Source organism: Leptonychotes weddellii, chromosome 10 (assembly GCF_054177405.1).
Source record: "Leptonychotes weddellii isolate Sample4059 chromosome 10, ASM5417740v2, whole genome shotgun sequence".
In the NCBI taxonomy this organism is placed as follows: domain Eukaryota; kingdom Metazoa; phylum Chordata; class Mammalia; order Carnivora; family Phocidae; genus Leptonychotes; species Leptonychotes weddellii.
This window is the reverse complement of record NC_138378.1, coordinates 58,249,815-58,268,956: the sequence shown is the minus strand read 5'-3', so window position 1 is coordinate 58,268,956 and position 19,142 is coordinate 58,249,815. Positions and strand designations below refer to the sequence as shown.

At 42.3% G+C, this 19,142-nt stretch overlaps 1 protein-coding gene and 1 long non-coding RNA gene across 3 annotated transcripts in view; one reads left to right on the top strand and one right to left on the bottom strand.

Annotated features, from left to right (window-relative positions):
* Positions 1–1,881, bottom strand: part of FOXN2 (forkhead box N2) — a 63,501-nt gene extending 61,620 nt beyond the window's left edge. Inside the window, exon 1 of one of the 2 annotated variants that reach the window (XM_031040666.2) lies at positions 1,759–1,881. The gene's annotated coding sequence lies outside the window, so the exon portion shown is untranslated. Of the gene's footprint in view, positions 1–1,433; positions 1,622–1,758 lie in introns of those variants that run through there. The other variant, XM_006744738.3, reaches the window with a different exon arrangement.
* A 146-nt stretch (positions 1,882–2,027) lies between these two features.
* The window catches only part of LOC145723892 (uncharacterized), a 291,096-nt gene continuing 273,981 nt past the window's right edge, over positions 2,028–19,142 (top strand). The window contains exons 1-2 of the long non-coding RNA XR_014149278.1: positions 2,028–2,148; positions 2,529–2,571. This is a non-coding gene — a long non-coding RNA (uncharacterized LOC145723892). The remainder of the gene's footprint in view (positions 2,149–2,528; positions 2,572–19,142) is intronic.

Below are 19,142 nucleotides of genomic sequence, written 5' to 3'. Positions count from 1 at the left end.
AGGACTGCAAGGTAACAGAGATAAATCTTACAATTCGGATGGAACAGAGATAGACATGAACTGTTGAGCTTTTTCCACTTCCTCATCTTTGAAAACACCAAAATAAATGTGGATGCGAGGCTACAGCACGATTACAAAGCCCCTGGTACCAGTGAAGCCTCAGACCTAGTGGCGCTAGGGCACTCTATTACACTCAGCCGGCCACGTGGCTGTCACAATCAGAAGGAAGACAGGAGATACAGCACAAACTAACCTGGAAACAAATAACCTCCCACTTCCCTCCACCTCGGAGTTGGGGTAGAAGAAAGACTGTGCTGTTTCTTTGCACGCTAAGACTTTTTTTCTCTAAGGTGAAAACGAAGTACAAGGGCTGCTTTAAATTAAAGAGACAGAAATCAGGTCCAAGAAGATCCCGGGAGTGCACCCCACTGAATTCGCTACGCTCACTCCCGCGAGCTGAGGTGGGAACAGAGGCACTTTGCAAAAGGGTAAAAGAAGTGGAGTTGAGTAAGAGTGGAGGGTGGAGGGCTACGCACAGGGGCCAGCTTTCCCCTGACTCCCACCGTCCTCCCGGGTTTCAGACTCGCTGCTGCTGCGGTGGGGCGAACCCAGCAGGCGGAGGGCCTCGCATGCGCCCTCACGACCTCTCACCCTCCCAGACACAAGACAGAAAGGCAGAAGTAACCACGGGCCCAACAGAGGCGACGAACAGGAAGTGTCCATACTGCAGCGCAGAAAAACCCTAACTCGCACCCCACCAAGACAGCCACCCGGCGAGGCCCCCAGGGCGCCCGCTGGAGGAGGGGCCAGAGGGTGCCGGGGTCGGCCACCCCCACATCCGGACCCGCCCCTGTCCCCCCGCATCGCCCAGCAGTCCCGCGGCTTGAAGTTCACTCCAGGCAGCGTTCGGCGCCTCCCCGGGCACTACTTGGCGGGGCCCAGCCAGGCCGCCTGGGGCCGGACCAGGACTCCACGCCCGGCACGTCTCGCTCCACTTCGAGGCGGGGGAGGAGTGCTGCACACACACCCGAGGGGCTTGGGGCACTTCCTCTAACAGCAGATTCGCCCTGAGTCGAGCCCTAAGCGTCCTCGGGGCCACCTCCGAGCCTTGCCGGAGAGCCGGCACCCGCTCCGGGGCAGTCATTACCTCTCACGAAAAACTCCTAACTCCTCACGGGGCCACGCTCCCCTTAGTTCGACACCCCCCGGGAGCCCACACGGTACCCAAGCCGCGCGCAGGGGAGACCCCCGTGCCGGCACCAATTCCTGACAGGACAAAAATGTCCGTGCGCGTCACGGGACAGCCGCCTCCGCGCCCCACGCCGGCCGCACGCGCTGCCTCCGCGCCCGGGCGCTGCGCCTCGGGCTAGGGCGGAGAGCGCGGCCGCCCGGCGGCGCCCGCCCAGGAGAGCGCCACTCCGCACGGGACTCACCGTCTGCTCGACCGCCTCAGCGGGGAGGCGAGGGACGGGCAGGGGAAGACACAATATGGCAGAGCACCACAGCTGCTCCCGGCGGCTTCCAGCAGCCGCCTCCGGGAAGACGCGGCAAAGAGCAGGCAGCGGCAGCTGCGGTGGCGGCCGCGGCAGCACCACATCCCCCTCCCGCTCGCTTCCTCCCCCTCCCTGCACCCTCCCTCGCTGCCATGGCAACGCGGCGCCAAGGCTATTGGCCCCGCCCCTCCCTCTGGTCCCCGCCTCTCGCGACCCCTTCGGAGGGGGCTTACTCCGCCCCTCGGTGTCCCCTCCCACCTCCTACCTAAGGGCCGGCCAGGGACCGCGCAGGCTGCTCTGAACTGCTGGTGGGAAGGAAGGGAGATGCAGTGTCCGGAAGGGCGGGGTTCGCACGGAAGGCAGGGCGGAGACGTTGTGAGCCAGTGCGGGTTTCGGACTGAGGAGGGGCTGGGAAGGCGGGAAAAATGGAAAGGCCTCGCCTGTCCGGGAAGGACCTATAGGAGTGCAGCGGGGCGCGGCGCGGCCCCTGAGTGGCCGAGATGGCGGGGGGCGGGGCTAGGGCGACCTCCCCTGCCGGTCGGCCCGCGGAGCCTGGTGCTGCGAGTGCAGCGAAGACCCCCAACAGCCCGAGCTTCTGTGGGTTTCCTCAAGAGCTTTCCGCCATTGGCCAGTCTTTGAAAGCACTGTAGGAACGGTAAAACATTAATATGAACTAAAAGTAGTATTACACTCACTTGACTGAAATTTTAAGTGAAAACTGAGCTCAGCGTGGTTGTGGTGAAAAAAAAAAGGACTTTCGAAATCAGATACAAAATTTAATAAGCATCGCATTTATTGAGCCCTCACTAAGTGCTAGGGACTGAGCTAAATTTTTGACATGCATTGTAATAACCATAATGCTAAGATAGCATTGCCAGATAAAATAGGAGTGTCCAATTAAATCAGAATTTCAGATAAATGCAGAATAATTTTTTTAATAAGAATGTTTCATTTGGGGATACACTTCCTGGTTTGTTTTGGTTTTTGGTAAATCTGCAAACCCTATCCTAACTCTTACAAATTCCCACTTTACAGATAAGGAACCCGAGGCTTAGAAAAATAACCTGACAAATACAAGGTAAGTGGCAGAACTAAGGCTCCATTTTACTAAAATTATGATCCTGACCACTAAATTTCTGAATATATCCACATCTTCAAAAACTAGAGTAGTGATACCTATCTCACAAGTGTGCTGAATGGATTGAAAGAAAAGGTAAAGAGACCTGCATAGTGACTGATGCATAGGAGATTCACATTCTTCCTGAACAATGAATGTTAACTGAATATTCACTATGTGCCAGGCCGTGAGTATAAAGTGAGCTGATTATGAAACAGGCTGCTTACTGACAATAAAACAAGTCAAGCTGTGGGGATGACAAAGACACAGAATTATAGGCATCAGAATGTATAAAAACAAAAATGGAAGTGTTCAGCCCTCATTCCACAGAGGAGAATGCTGTGTCTATATGATTTGTCCAAAATCACCTGCCAGTTCCATTTGTTGCTCATTACACTGTCCTGAAAGGCCTCATAACTGCATTTAGAATAAGAGGCCACAAGGCAAATATACAATAAGCTTCAGTTAAAGCAAGAGTTGTTTCATTTTCTCCCTTAAGAGCAATCACTGTTGCCCCCTCATGTGGACAAATTGAAAGAAGTTCCTGGAGGAAGAATGTAGCAGAAAGGGAGCAGAGGAAAGAAGGGAAGATTGAAAGGAGGTGGCTTCTGGAGAGCCACAGCCTTCTCATACCTTAGTTTTGTTTTATCTCTGCTAGCCATGGTGATCACTAATATAATACAGGTCTTCATCTCCTTACAGATTATTGTAATAGTATCTTATTTGATATATTGAACTTCAGTTCCTATTTTTCCTTCTAATCAATTTTAAACTCAGGTGACCAAACAGTCCTTCTCAACTCTAGAAGAATCACAGAATTTGAGATCTGGAATTAATATATACTTTAAAGATATGGCATCAGGAGCCCAGTTTATCATGGATGCAAAAACAAATCCAGAACAGTTATGTAACTTGTTCAAGGTCAAATAATGAATGTACTGCATTGGCATCCACTAAGATCTTTCTGCTGGTCCTCTCTACTGACTGATTCAGTAGAGAGGCTGGGAACATTTAAATAATCTCTGTGTATAAGGCTCAGGTCCCTTAGGAAATCTGTCACACTTAGTTTAGAGTCCAGGGACACTTGTATACTTAAAGGCTATTTTAGAGGACTTTGAACACCTATCAAGGAAAAGCTCTGATTAAAACTAATGATGATTCAGAGTGGGTAGCTTTTCCTAGGAGTTTACAAGAGTAAAAAGGCTATGAAAGCACAGTTTAACTCTTTAGGAAAAAGAGGATCCTGGCATTTAAGATCTCTTGTGAAGTTTGTATTCTTTGTTCTCCAAAATACTTTAAAGGAACATATTCAATAATAAACTTCCCTGGAAGACAAATGCATTAGAAAATATATTGTTTGAAATGCCCTCATATTTAGGCTGAAAAGTGAAAGGAGCTCAAATATACATGTTTACATTTTAAATGTATTTATCATTGTATTACATATATTTAACAAAGCCTCTCTGATCATGACTTGGTGATTCTAAAAATAACCAGTTTACCAATAAGGAATGTAGGCTTCAAGCCCCTTGAGGTCAATGGCCATATCTTTTTCATTCTTATAGTCTAATTTCTTGGAACAGTTTTTGGGACAGAGGTGATAGTCAGTAATGTTTGTTGATAAAAGAAGTAACTTTTCTCAAATTACAAGATACCAGGAATAGGATACAATAGTCCTAAGTACTTGTCTGCCACTTGGGCTAAAAAGATGGAATTGTGAATGAAAGTCTATTTTTTTTTCCTTTGAGGATCTTTTTCAATGTACTTCCTAAGTGCAACTACCTGTATTTGATAGTACCTACATTTCTTTTTTTTTTTAATTTTATTTATTTATTTATTTTTAAAGATTTAATTTATTTATTTGGGTGAGAGAGTGAGTGAGAGAGAGCACAAGCCAGGGGGAGAGACAGAGGGAGAGGGAGGAAAAGACTCCCTGCTGAGCAGGGAGCCCGACTCGGGGCTTGATCCCAGGACCCTGGGATTATGACCTGAGCTGAAGGCAGACGCTTAACTGACTGAACCACCCAGGTGCCCCCGTACCTACATTTCTATAGGCCCTGTTATTGGCAGTAATTTGGACCAATTCTCTTACTAAGGACACTAGAAAAACTTAGCAAAATATAAAAAATATCAGCTTGAAGGTGGTAGAGAGCTAACAAGATAGAAATTATAGTCTATGACCTGAGGGTTGATGGAGGCCCAGTGACTCACTTATCCATTCCATAGAAGGTTGCTGAGAGTATGGACAGGAATGGGGGATAGTGATTAGAGTTCAAGATGTGCAAAGGGGGAAGGAGGATGACTCGGTTGAAGTCCCCTTGCTTTGGACAAGGAATCCAAATAGTTATATCCTAGAAGTAAACGGGAGACATCTCCATTTCAAATCATCTCAACCCTGAGACTGGATTAGGGTAATTTCTTTAAGCTAATGCCCCCAAGCCCTTGGCAGAAGCAAACTGAAATTTTCTCTGGAGTAAAGTAATATCATTCTAGGCCTCAGATCATTTGTACCATTTTACAAAAACTATGTTTAGTACACAATGAAAAATAATCAGTCACACAAAGAAACAAACAAACAAAAAAACCCAACAGAAACAACAAAGAACAAAAACCGAGCAAAAGGGATTCAGATAGTGAAATTATCAGACTCAGATTTTAAAATAACAATGTTTTCTATGTATAAATAAATAAAATGTAAGATTAAAAATTTAGACATATAACTAGAAACTTGAAGAAAAGAATCTGATGAAAATTTTAGAACCAAAAAATTCACTAACTGAAAATAAGAACTCAGGGCTGGGTATAATAGCATATTAGACACAAACAAAGATAGAATTTGTGAACTAGAAGATAGTTGAGAAGAAACTATGCAGAATGAGGCATAAGAAAAAGGATGGAAAACACAGAACACAGGGAAAGCACATAGAAGATATAGGGATAAAGTTTAATATGCATGTAGTTGGAATTCTGGAAGGAAAGGAAAGATAGTATTGGGCAGAAATAATATTTGAATTAATGAATCCCCAGCAGGATATATAATATATATATTTCTAGTCCATACAGTTGACATATAGATACATCATGATAAAATGCTAAAAGACAAAGAGAAAAATCTTTTTTTTTTTTTTAAGATTTTATTTATTTATTTATTTAATTGACAGAGAGAGAGAGAGACAGCGTGAGAGGGAACACAAGCAGGGGGAGTGGGAGAGGGAGAAGCAGGCTTCTGGCCGAGCAGGGAGCCTGATGCGGGGCTCGATCCCAGGGCCTTGAGATCATGACCTGAGCTGAAGGCAGTCGCTTAACCAACTGAGCCACCCAGGCGCCCCCAAAGAGAAAAATCTTAAGAAGAACTAGAGAAAATAAGAGCTTATCTTTAAAGAAACAATAGACTTAGAATTGACTTTTTAATAGAATAGTCTGAAGCCAGAAAATGATGGCACAAAACCTTTAAAAGACTGAAAGCAAATATAAAAAGATCAATAATTTTAGCGTAAGATGTTAACATATTCCACTACTGATAAAATAGGCAGACAAAATATTCAGTGAGAACATAGTTTTGAACAACAATTAGCAAAGTTGATTATAAAGACATATTGAGTACCTTTCCATAGTCCTTTACATATGAATAAGTTTATCAGTTTATATTATTTCTGTTTGGCTCATGAAGCTGGAAGGGACAGCTGAGGATCTGGAGCCTTCAGGGTGGTTAGAACCTATCCTTATGTTATAGATTTATTGACCACTGGGTAACTTTACCTCTATGTTAAGTTCTTACTATGTACCAGGCCCTATACATAGCACAGAGATAAAAGTTGTAGTTATAACTAAAGACAAGCAAATCAGAAAATATAATGTGGCATTATAAGTGCACTGATAAAGCTTTACATAAGGAGCGGTGGGAACCAAGTCCTAATTCAGCCATGGGAGATAAAGTCCGAGCAAAGTTTGCAGAAAGAAAAGAATATAGAGGAGAAGTGGCAATGTGGGGGTGGGGAGTGGAACCACACCGAGCAAAGCCTCAGCTATGTGAGAGCATGACTGTTCAAGTCAGAGAACTGTCAGTCATTGGAATTTCTGGAGTATAAAAGGTTGCTTGAGTTAGGAGTTATCTGGTTGCAAGAAACAGAAACTCATGCCAGCTGGCTAAAGTAAAGGAGGAACGAATATAAAAATAGGCAGGGATTATGTGAGACAAAACTGTGGGAAGCACAGCCAATATTACACGAACCTTCCTTCCCCCTTTCCCTTTCTCATCTTCTGGTCTCTAATCTGAGCTTTTCTTTGTATGTCTGCTTCACTTCCTCTGCAGATGGGCTTCTCTGCTTACTCGTCTGCTTGAATGCTACTATGGCTGTCCCAAATAGTGGCCCCTGCTCTCCACCTCTGGTCTCCACCCAGTTTGCCCAACTTTCCTGCTTAGCTCCATTTCCCAGTCCCAATCCAAATTCCCAGGAGCTCTACAATCTGACTGGTCCAGTTTCAATATGCATGTAGATCAGGGGTCAGCAAACTTATGGCTTATCAGGGGGTGGGAGGGGAGTTGGCAAATCTGGCCTGCCTTCTGCTTTTGTAAATAAAGTTTTAATGGAACACAGCCACACACATTCATTTACATGTTTTCTTTGGCTGCTTTGACGTCACAAAGAGTTGAGTAGTTGCAAAAGAGAACCTACGGACCACAGAGCTGAAAATATTTACTATCTAGACCTTTACAGAAAAAGATTGCTGAGCCCTGCGTTGGATAGTTGGATGTGGAGACATAGGGCTGTGTAGAGGCTCAGGGGGAGACAGCTTCGGGAATCGAAGTTTTGAGAAGTGGATAACCTCTTTGCAGAAAAAGGATAATGTGGGGAAAAGGCAGCTGAGGAAGTATTTTGAGAAAGGAAATGTTTGAAGCCTCTAACACAGGAAAGAAAATAATCAGTCTCAAGTATGTGCTAAATTTTTCACACAAAGGGTGGAAGAGTGCAAGACAGTTACTCCTTAATCTGGAGAAGTTCATTAAGATGTTAAATTTAGAAGAGAGTGTCACCATAACTACCTTTAAATAACTCACTTGTGGCAAATTTCCCAGACCCTCCCTAGTTAGCTCTTGCTGAGATGAACTGGCTGAGGCACAATGTTCATGGTATGTAGAAAGATTTTTAAATGCATGTCCGAAAGGTTCAGTATTTACCTTTCAAAAGAGGAAGAGAAGAGAGGCATTGAGAGAACGAAACAGACAGTTAGAAAGACAAAGGCAGACAAAGACTTGGGGAGTAAGAGGAAATGAAATCTAGAATTTACCATTTTGGTAAACTTAAGGTCATTCCGAGAAAAATTCCAAGGAAAGACTTTTTGGTTGAGTAGAAAAACGATTAGAGTTTTTAAAGCTCTAGCAATCATTCTAGTGCTTGCTATATTCAAAGTATAGTCCGAGCACACTCAGCAGCATTGACATCACCAGGAGTTTATTAGAAATGCAGAATCCCAGGCCCTACCCCAGACTCACTAAATAAGAATCTGCATTTTTAGAACTCCCACAGGTGATTCATATACACATTAAAGTATAAGGAGCACTTAATTAGAATGGCAGTTTTCAGATTATTCAAAGTAGAACAATAGGGTTTTGTTTCTTTGAATGAAACCTTACATGGAATCCAACTATAAAACAGAATAGAGTGGATCTGCTCTGGTTGAAAATGGGCTGATATTGAACGGCTGGGAAAGCCCAGGCATTTTCATCCAGTGTTCCTCCAGGAACACGGTTTGAAAACCACTGATCTAATGGATCAAGCAGAACTACTATCAGAATCTTTAGGGCCAGGCTCTGTCAAGTTTCCAGGCACTCTCTCTCTCTCTCTTTTTTTAAAGATTTATTTGAGAGAGAGAGAGTGGGGGTGGGTGGGGGAGGGGCAGAGGGAAAGAGAATCTCGAGAATCTCAGGCAGACTTCTCACTGAGTGCAGAACTCGTTGCCGGGCTCCATTTCATGACCGAGATCATGACCTGAGCTGGAGCCGAGAGTCAGAAGCTTAACTGACTGAGCCACTCAGGTGCCCCTCCCAGGCTCTCTTTTACTTCTACCTCATTGAGAACTTCTATAATGAATCCCTAATAGTGATAGGGTATGTCCTGCCTTGAGAGAGTTGAAATTTTTTTTTAAGATTTTATTTATTTATTAGAGAGAGAGAGAGAGAACACAAGCAGGGGGAGTGGCAGGTGGAGGGAGAAGCAGGCTCCCCACTGAGCAAGGAGCCCGATGCGGGACTTGATCCCAGGACCCTGGGATCATGACCTGAGCCAAAGGCAGACGCCCAACCAACTGAGCCACCCAAGAGTCCCAAGAGTTGAAAATTTTAAAGGCCTGGAAATCACCGATCTAGGTCCCTTCTCTCAAAGATGGGGAAACTAAGGCTTAGAATGTGACCAATGAAACTCAATTAAAACATAGGCACATTTAAAACTATACTGATCAATCACAAAAGAGGCTGCTATTGATTGAATATTGCCCCCCCCCAAATTCATATGTGATTAGGTCATAAGAGGGGAGACGGAATGGGATGAGTGCCTTCATAAAAGAGACCCCATGGAACTCCCATGCCCCTTCCATCATAGAAGGTTATAGTGAGATGACCAGCCATGAACTGGGAATTGGGTTCTCACCAGACACCAAATGGTGGGACTTCCCAGCCTCTAGAATTGTGAGAAGTAGATATATGTTGTTTATAAGCCACCCAGTCAATGGTATTGTGCTATAGCAGTGCAAATAGACTAAGAGGGAAACCTAAAACATCAGTAATTCCTAGGGACCAAAAAGTGCTAAAATTCCATATCCCTTCCCTGGTCCCTCCCTCCTTAGCAGTCAAGTAGAGAGATATTTGTACAGTTTTTAAAAGCTGTAGGTTTAGGCTCAGGTTAAAATCCTGGCTCTGCTATTTACTAGACCAGGCAAAATATTTCAACATTTTCTTAACCTCTTCCTGTCCAAAATGAAGATAGCAGTTCCAGCCTCGGAGGGGTGCTATGAGGCCAACGTACGTGTAACAATGGAGCACATGACCAGGTGAATAATAAGTGCTCAGTAAATGCTAGCTGCTTGTGTTATTTTTTAAATGAACAACAACTAAAAAGTCAACCTACTTCAATTTTAGGAATTGCCCAAAAGGATTGCATAAGAGAAGCTAGAGAAGTTGGTTTCCTTTTCTACTGCTAGAAGAATAAAACAAATTTTATCTACAGCAATTGGCTATCTAGTAAATAGAGTTTATTCAAAATTAAATACTGCAGTTGTGAAACTGACTTTTGATAAACGAGATAATTGTTTAGGGAAGGCAGTATTAAAGAGATTCCAAATTATATTATAGCAAATACAAACTTTTGTTCCCCAGTAGTGTTTCATTTAGAGTTAGGCACTTTTAGAAACTACGGTTAATTGCTTCACTCTGTCTCTTTGATTGTGCAAGCTCCAAACCTTGAAGTCCCCTTTGGCTCCTCTCTTTCTCTTTAAAATACGTCTAGAGGGCACCTGGGTGGCTCAGTTGGTTAAGCGACTGCCTTCGGCTCAGGTCATGATCCTGGAGTCCCGGGATCGAGTCCCGCATCGGGCTCCCTGCTCGGCAGGGAGTCTGCTTCTCCCTCTCCCACTCCCCGTTTGTGTTCCCTCTCTCATTGTGTCTTTCTCTGTCAAATAAATAAATAAAATCTTTAAAAATAAATAAATAAATAAAATAAAATACGTCTAGAATCTGACCCCTTCTCCCCACCTCTACTGCCACCACCCTGCTCAAAGCCATAGTCCTCTCTCGCCTGAATGACTTTAATACTTCCTAATTCCCTGCTTCTCCTCTTGAGCCTAGGCAGTATTTCCTTACCACAGCAGCCAGAGTGATCCTCTTAAAATCTGTCAGTTCGTGTAATACCTCATCTCAAAACTACTCCATGGCTTCCTCATTTCACTCAGAATAATGCCAAAGTCCTTATAATAGCCCACCACGTTTTACATGATCTAACCCTACCAACACCATCATTGGCCTCCCTGCTCTTTCTTGACAGTGCCAGGCACACCCAGCCCTGTGACCTTTGCTTTCTGCCTGGAATGTTCTTCTTCCAGATATCTGCTTAGCTAACTCTCTCACTTCCTCTAAGTCTGTGCTTAAATTTTACTTTCACAATGAGGCTTCCCTTGGCTTCCTTATTTAATACTGCAAATTATCCCCAACCAAGTCCCAAGAATCCTAATCCCCTTTCCCTATTGTACCTTATCTTTTCCCATAGCAGTCATCATCTTCCCACACACTAGATAGCTTATTTATTATGTTTTCCTTAAGTCTGGCTCCTGGACTAGAATGTAAGCTTCACAGGGACACCAGTCTTTCTTCTGTCCTCTGATATATTCTAATTATCTAGAATACTGCTTGGCATATATTATACACTCAAAAAAAATTTGTTGAATTCACGTATTAGTTTTGTGGTTATTAGTTTTATGTTTGTTTGTTGCACTGCCTTACTTGGACAAAGATTAAACAAATTGACAATAATTTAACAAAGCCAATGATTACATCATTTGGGGGTTTCCCATTTTTTTTTTTACTTCTCTTTGTTTTCAATTTCTTCTTCATGCTATGCTGAACCCCCCAAAATGTCCTAAATACAACTTTAAGCTGATGTGCAGGTTTCCTCACCTAAGAATCAGTGCTGCCCGTGTTGCCCTTCTCATCCTCAGCTATACACAACCTGTTCACAGAGCACAACTTTTAGGTCTAAATAGCCATTATTTTTGGGACTGCCTGGTCTTACATATTGGCTCGGAGGCACTCATTCTCAAGCCAATAGTTCAGGTTGGGACTAATGCAGTAAAGAAGGGAGAGAATAGTAGTGGTGCACAGAGGAAGATTTGGAAGTTGGCTCATCTAGGGGAAAATGATGAGTTTTTGTTATTCCTCCCACCATGGAACAAGAAAAAGAAGACAAATTGGAGGATGGCATTAATAAAGTTGTGTGCTATTCACTGTGGCTTATGAAATCCAACCCTGGCTCCTTTACAAAATCTTCAGCAGAATCTACATTGCCTATAAATATTTGATGGATGGATTTTCTTTTGAAGGGATCTGAATATGTTCTGGTTCCTACTTCAAGGTTGACATGGGGCAAAAGAGGAGGCTTTCCATGGCAGGGCTACACAAGAAACATTTTAGGTGTGGAAATTGCAGTCTTCTGGGGTTGCCTGTCTGCCATGGGTTAGGGTGATGGGCCACGTGAAGGAAGGTTGACTTCCTGCCCCTGCCAGGGTACAGCGTGTAGGTCCCGCAGCTGGGGAGGGGTGAAGCTTGCAGCTGGGGGACGGTGAGTGTACACAGTCATGGGATGGAGCCCTGAGGTGCCTACGAGCAGCTGCATTCATCCTGAAAGTATCCCTGTGCAAGCCATTAAGTAACAAATTAAAAACACCAAGATGAGTTGAGAGAGAGGAGAAGAAGAAAGAAAAGTATTTGGTATTTTAGTATCTTTCGCATTGCAGTGCATTGGCACTTTTTCTGTTTTTTGAACAAGATGCCATATTTTCACATTTCACTGGGCCCTACAGATAATGTGGTCAATCCTATCTGTAGGCATTCTACTTCTTTTTCCTTTCCAAGTAACAGACTATATAACATCTGAGCAGTGATGTGTCTTCCATTAGTGAAAATAAGCCAATTTTTACAACATATAGTATTATTAATCTTCAATTACCTTTGATGGATTTAGCAAAGGGGAAGCAATTTTTTCCTATACCCATAAGAATCACTCTATCATTAAATTCACTTTATTATATGATTTAAAATGAATAAGCAGGGAAGAAAATTTAGTACTTGTCAGTAAAATTCCATTTTAAATTGCAGTAATTTCTCTTCTGAATGTTCTTGATATCCAGCAATCATGATATAAAATGTTGCTTATGTATAGATATTATATTACATAGGAGAATTTATTTTCAGTTCTGTGGCAGTCGAGTCTTCTAAGAATAAAATAAGCATTAAAAATAATTGAAAGTTTGAAATATGCATTTCTTACTGATATGATTGCTGTCTCTTCTCGTGTTAGGGAAGTGGTATTGCTTGGTAGAAAGAACCCAAAATTCTGAAATAGAAGAAGAAAATGGGCAAATTATTTAATCTTTCTAGCTCTCAATTTTATCTTTGTTAAATAAAGACCTTCAACTAAGTAGCAAATCTCTCAGTTTTCTTCCAACCCTGGAGTTTAATGATACTTGAATCATGCTTTAAACACATACACACATACTCTATTTTCTTTAACAAGTATTGCTACTATTAAACTATCTTTAATAACTATGGGTCTTGGAACATGTTTGCATGTAAGTAATAGAAACCTACTGAATTTGCTCAAGTAAAAATTCTTTTTTCCTTTTTTTTTAAAAGATTTTATTTATTTATTTGAGAGAGAGAGCATGGGCAGGGGGAGAAAGGCAGAGGGAGAGGGAGAAGCAGACTCCCCACTGAGCAGGGAGCCCGATATGGGGCTCAATCCTAGGACTCCAGGATTATGACCTGAGCCGAAGGCAGACACTTAACCGACTGAGCCACTCAGGTGCCCCTAATATGTTATTTTAAAAGGAGTTGCATTATAAAAATACTTTCGTAGTCCACAAAGGAACAGAGAACGACTAAGCCACAGGAAAGACAGGAATCAATACATTTCAGGACTTTCAGTATCAAGATTTTAGAGATCTTTGCTCTTGTGCTCCACCATTAATATGCCTCAGCTACCAAATATTGAAATAGAAAACCTAATTGGCTGAAAAGGCTTGTTTCTCCTTGGTCAAATGTCTACCTTTGATCCAATCAGCCGTGGCTCAGGAGAATACAAATGTGATAGAAACAGGGCAGCCAGACTACTCAGTCAGGATTTATTCAAAGGTTACACACTGTTCAGGTAATAGCTAGATACAGTGTATAATTCAGCTAATGATGGTGTCACTTTGAACAAGTCTGAACTACCAGTGGACTTATTTTCTCACAAGCAGATACTGCATTTCATATTCTTTTGGAAAATATCTTCAGATCTGTAAGAGAAAAAAAATACCAACCTAAATTCTGGCAAATAAATTTTCCCCTTCTATTTACTTCAGTGTCTGTGTTGCCACTTGATAAGAGAAATGTATTGAACCTCACTCATTGCTGTTCTGCACTGGGCTTCTGCTCTGGCCAGGTCCATAGAATCCTTTCCCAAACCAATTAAGAAGCTCAAATGCCGCATGTTCAATAACAAACATGATAGAATGAATGCATTCTTTTTATATTTACCACATTATTTTATTTTATTTTTTTAAAGATTTTATTTTTATTTATTTGAGAGAGAGAGAGAGAGACAGAGAGAGCACAAGCAGGGGGAGCAGCAGAGGGAGAGGGAGAAGCAGACTCCCCGCTGAGCAGGAACCCAGACGTGGGGTTTGATCCCAGGACCCTGAGATCATGATCTGAGCCAAATGCAGACGCTTAACCAACTGAGCCACCCAGGCGCCCCTTACCACATTATTTTAAACATAAATTGTGTGTCAAAGATGCAGATCATTGATTCCATCCATCCTTCCCTCTAGAAGATTCTGACTTGCCTCCATCACAACAGAGCCCTTCTGGCCTATTTGTACTATGTGACCTCACCCCTCCCCTAGATTCAGGCAAGTAAGTCAGGGGTAGACACTTGGCTGGCCCAAGAGGCTGCACCCCATTGCACAGCTAAATCAATCAAATTTTCCTTTTTGAACATTTGAAAGAGGAGACACAGAAACCTAGGGAGTGGGTAGCTACATTGCTTTTATAGGGGAGCTGGAGGGAGTGACTGCCCTGTTCTCACCCTTGCCTTTCCTTGAATTCTGTAAGATTAATTCTTATAGTATAGATCAAGAGTTTAATAAACACATGGACTAATTTGAGTAGGTTACTTGAAATAAAACTTGCTCTAAAGCAAATAGAAAAAAAATTTAAATACCATTAAGTAGTTTTTCCTTTAAAAAAAAAAAACTCATTTCCTCTCTTTGTGCGCTGGTCTGGTTGCCTCAGGCTGTGGGAATGGTGCAGTGCCTGTGGGGGCTCCTGTGGCTCCCTCCCCTACGCTAGGGGGAGGCCCCGGCGTCCTGCGCTGTCTTTGCGCGGCTTCCTGCGTGCCCCTGGTCCTCGCAGGCTGGTCCTTGCAGGCTGGTCCGCAGCGCCCCGAGGGTGTCTTAAGAGTCCGCAGGTGTGTTACTGTTGGATAAAGCATGATTATTCTGGAAGCCTAGCTAGGGTGGTGCCCTTTCAGATGAGGCACCGATCTGGTAGCTGAAGGGCTGAAGTTTGGAATTTGCCGTCTGGGAGAAATGCTGTGGAGAGATGTCTGTGATGCCTAGGTAATGGCTCCTGCCACTTGAACCTACAGGCTGTGATGAGAAGTGAAGAGCTGCGTCCTTTCTCCCTGGCTACTATGGGTTTTGTTAGCGCAGAGGATATCTCCTGTCTGGTGTTGGGCAGATCCCAGGAGCTTCCATCTAGCTTTCCTGCATTAACCTGTGTGAGCAGCTGTCAACTTACTGGAGGAAAGAAACTGCCCAGAAATTTTGAGATGCTTAAGTATTTTTAGACCAATTAGACTTATTTAACATAAATACTGTTTTTATCAAAAGATTCCAATAAAATATTTTAAAGCAAAAAAAAAACCAAACATTTCCTAAAACTTACTAGTTCCCAAACTTGAGCATGCATCAGAATCAGCTGGAGGCTTGTAAAGTGCAGATTGCTGGGTCCCATCCCAGACTTTCTGATTCAGTATGTCCAGAATGGGACGAGGGCATTATATTTCACATTTCTTAACAAGCTCCCTGGTGATGCTGATCTTTCCAGTCCAAGGAACGCTCCTTGAGAAACAATGCCCTAGAAATAATTATCTAAAATGACCATATCAATGGGGCACCTGGGCGGCTCAGTCATTAAGCGTCTGCCTTCAGCTCAGGTCATGAACCCAGGGTCCTGGGATCGAGCCCTGCATCGAGCCCTGCATCGGGCTCCCTGCTCTGTGGGAAGCCTGCTTCTCCTCCTCCCACTCCCCCTGCTTGTGTTCCCTCTCTCCCTGTGTCTCTCTCTGTCAAATAAATAAATTTTAAAAATCTTAAAAAAATAAAATGACCATATCAAAAAATAAAAATAAAATAACCATATCTAACATGACTTTTTTTAAAACCGCAAATTAAGATTCTTCAGAATATTAGAGTGTCTAAGAGTTCATGCCCTGGTTGAAGCCAGATAACCTAGATGCAGATCCTAGCTCAACCACCTACAAGTGGTTGAGCTTGGGCAAGATACTTAACATTTCTGTGCCTCTTCATCTGTTGAGTAGAGAATGTAATAGACAACACCAACAAGCAGCCTAGCACTATATAATTACGGCATTCATATAGACTCCAACATATGAATGGCAACCCCTAGAATTGTGCAAAGGGACCATCTTGTTAGGAATACCTACCTGAGGGAGTTGTGACAGTTAAGATCATTATAAGGATTAAATAAAATGTAATGCATATGAAGGGTTTAGAATAATACCTGGCACATGGTAAGGGCTCATTAGATACTATGAGAAATTGGTCCATATCTTAGCTATGTAAAGCAAATCTTGAAAACATAGTCATGGTGACTGCATTCTTAGTTAAGAATTAAAGGAATGCATGTACCCTATGCAGGCATAGTAGATTAAAAATGTTTTTTTCTAAGAGATATATGCTTTGGAGAGCAAGGCAGTAGAAAAAGAAAATATGACCTTAATTCTCCCAGGGCACAAAACTACCCTTTACCCCATACACATATCTAGTATAAAATTAAGCAAATAACCACTTCTGTCTCCAAATAGTCTTTTAATATCCTGAAATATTAATACTCTATCAAGAAGTAGTTAGTGCTCTGTATAGTTTGGAACCTAATGATTTTTTAAATTAAGTCAATTTACTTCTCTAACATACTGTGTCCTGATTTAAAATACTACTGTAGGGCATAAGTGGTAGATTGCACAATTTTATTTGACAAGATAAAGTGCTTTAAGTAGGGAAACAGTTAAAAAACCAAAGTAGTAATTGGAACTATAGGAGTAGTGCAAGCCAAGTGAGCTTGGTGCCATAAGAGAAGTCCTTTGAGACATGTATGTGAATGTTCATAGCAATATTACATAAGAGCCCAAACCCAGAAACAATACAAATGTCCATCAACTAGTAAATGATATAATGAAAATAAATGAAATATGATATATTAGTTATCTATTACTATGCCCAAATCACTCCCAACATGTAGTGGCTAAAAACAACAAGTGTTGGGGTACCTGGGTGGCTCAGTTGGTTAAGTGGCTGCCTTCAGCTCAGGTCATGATCCCAGGGTCCTGGGATTGAGCTCCACATCGGGCTCCATGCTCAGCAGGAAGCCTGCTTCTCCCTCTCCCACTCCCCCTATTTGTGTTCCCTCTCTCTCTGTCTCTCTCTGTTAAATAAATAAATTAAATCTTTAATAAAACAAAAAACAAAAACAACAAGTGTTTATTTTATCACTGTTCCTGTGGGTCAGGAATTTGGACCTTGCTTAGTTGGGTAACTCTAGTCTCTCTCTCTTGTTGCAGTCAAGGCGTTGCTCAGGGTTGCAGTCTCATCTGAAGCCTAGACTGCAAAGAGGGGTATCTGCTTCCATGCTCACTCACGTGGTGTTCGCAGCCTTCAGATTCTCTTTAGTTATGGCCAGAAACATCAGTTCCTTTGCCATGGGGTATCTCTCCATAGGGCTGCTTACAACATGGCAGCTCAGAGGAAGGGATTCATGAAAGAGAGAGAGAGAGAGTAAGAGCCCCCAAGAGGGAATAGTCTTTTTATAACCTAATCTCAGGAATGACATCCCACCACGTTCTATTCATTAGGAGCAAGTCACTAGGTCCAGCCCACTCTCAATGGGAAGGAACCACACAAGGGCATGAATACCAGAAAGCGGGGGTCATCTAAGACCATCTTAAGAAGTTGCCCACCAGTGTGGTATACCCATACAATAGTACTATTCAGCAATAAAACAGGAACAAACTACCGAGGTATGCTGCAAATGGGTGAACCTCAAAAACATTAGGCTAAGTCAAAGAAGTCAGACTTAAAAGACCAGATACAGTACTGTATAATTCTATTACTTGACATTCTGAAAAGGCCAAACTTTCAAGACAGAAAGAAAATCAGTTGTTACTTAGGGCTGGGGGTTTGAGTGGGGAAAGCAGAATTTGGGGGGATGATGGACATGTTCTAAACTGGATTGTAGTGCATAGCTACACATCTCTATATATTTACCAGAAATCATTAAATTGTACACTTACAAGAAAAATGGCATGGGATACAAAACAACTGGCCTGTTCTTTTCAAAAACTCTCAGTTTCATGAAAGGCAGAAGAATCATGTCAGATTAAAAGAAATGAAAAAGGCATGACACCAACTGCAATGCGTGATCCTGGATTGGATCCTGAATTTGGGGGAGGGAATGGTGGGATGCCGTAAGGCATCTTATTTTAGTTTAGTCTCATTTTAGTTTAGTCCTGTCTATTAATTTTTCATATTGCTGAACAGATAATGTTCATGTTATAAACCTTAATTGTTGCTGCTCCTACGTTTTCCAAACATTTAGAAATAAGCCTTTTCAAGTGCTATTTAAGCTGAAGAAGGGGAAATTTGACCCACAGTTTATCACTTAGCTCATTAACATACTAATATGACTATAATTTGCATTTGACTAGGGGGTTGTGCTTTCACCCCTGTAATCTTGTTGGTGGAATATCACAGTTTTGGGTTGATTTTTAAGACAAATTGTATATCTACACTGGGGAAATAAGGTGGTGTTAATACAAGAAGGTTGGAAGTGAATTAATTGCTTTGAAACAATCCCATGTTGGTTTAGCCCCTTAGGTGGTGTTATTTGCACAGCTCTCGCAAATGCTAATGATCAATTCACATTGGCATTTAAACAAAATCAACCCGAAGACATTTCTCACACTTCCTAATGAATGATTCCTTTTTTCTTAGTCTCAGAGTTACCTAGGTCCTGGGGTGATCTAGAGTAGCTCCATTTTGATAAGAGAAAGTGTGGCTGAGATCTCTAATAGCTTTTACAGATAACTAGTTCCGAATGACCCAGCTCTTTTCTAGCCACCGATGCAAAACTTTTACCTTGATGTGGATACCCATGGGAAGGAAATTAATATAGGGCCGTATTGATGGCAATCTTGCTGGTAATTGAGATTTTTATTATTAAAAAATGTAATTAAATATTTTTAAGTAATAACATGTTATTCTAAAATATTCTGAAAATATGTTAGAAGGTCTGCAGTAAAAAGCACACTCACTGTATAGAGAGGCAGGATATTTCTGATACAATAACACCATTGTTTTCTGAATGTGCTATAGACTGAATGTTTGTGTTCCCCCAAAATTCATATGCTGAAACCTAATCTTCAGTGGGATGGTATTTTGGGGTGGAGGCTTTGGGAGGGGATTGGGTCATGAGGATTAATGACTTT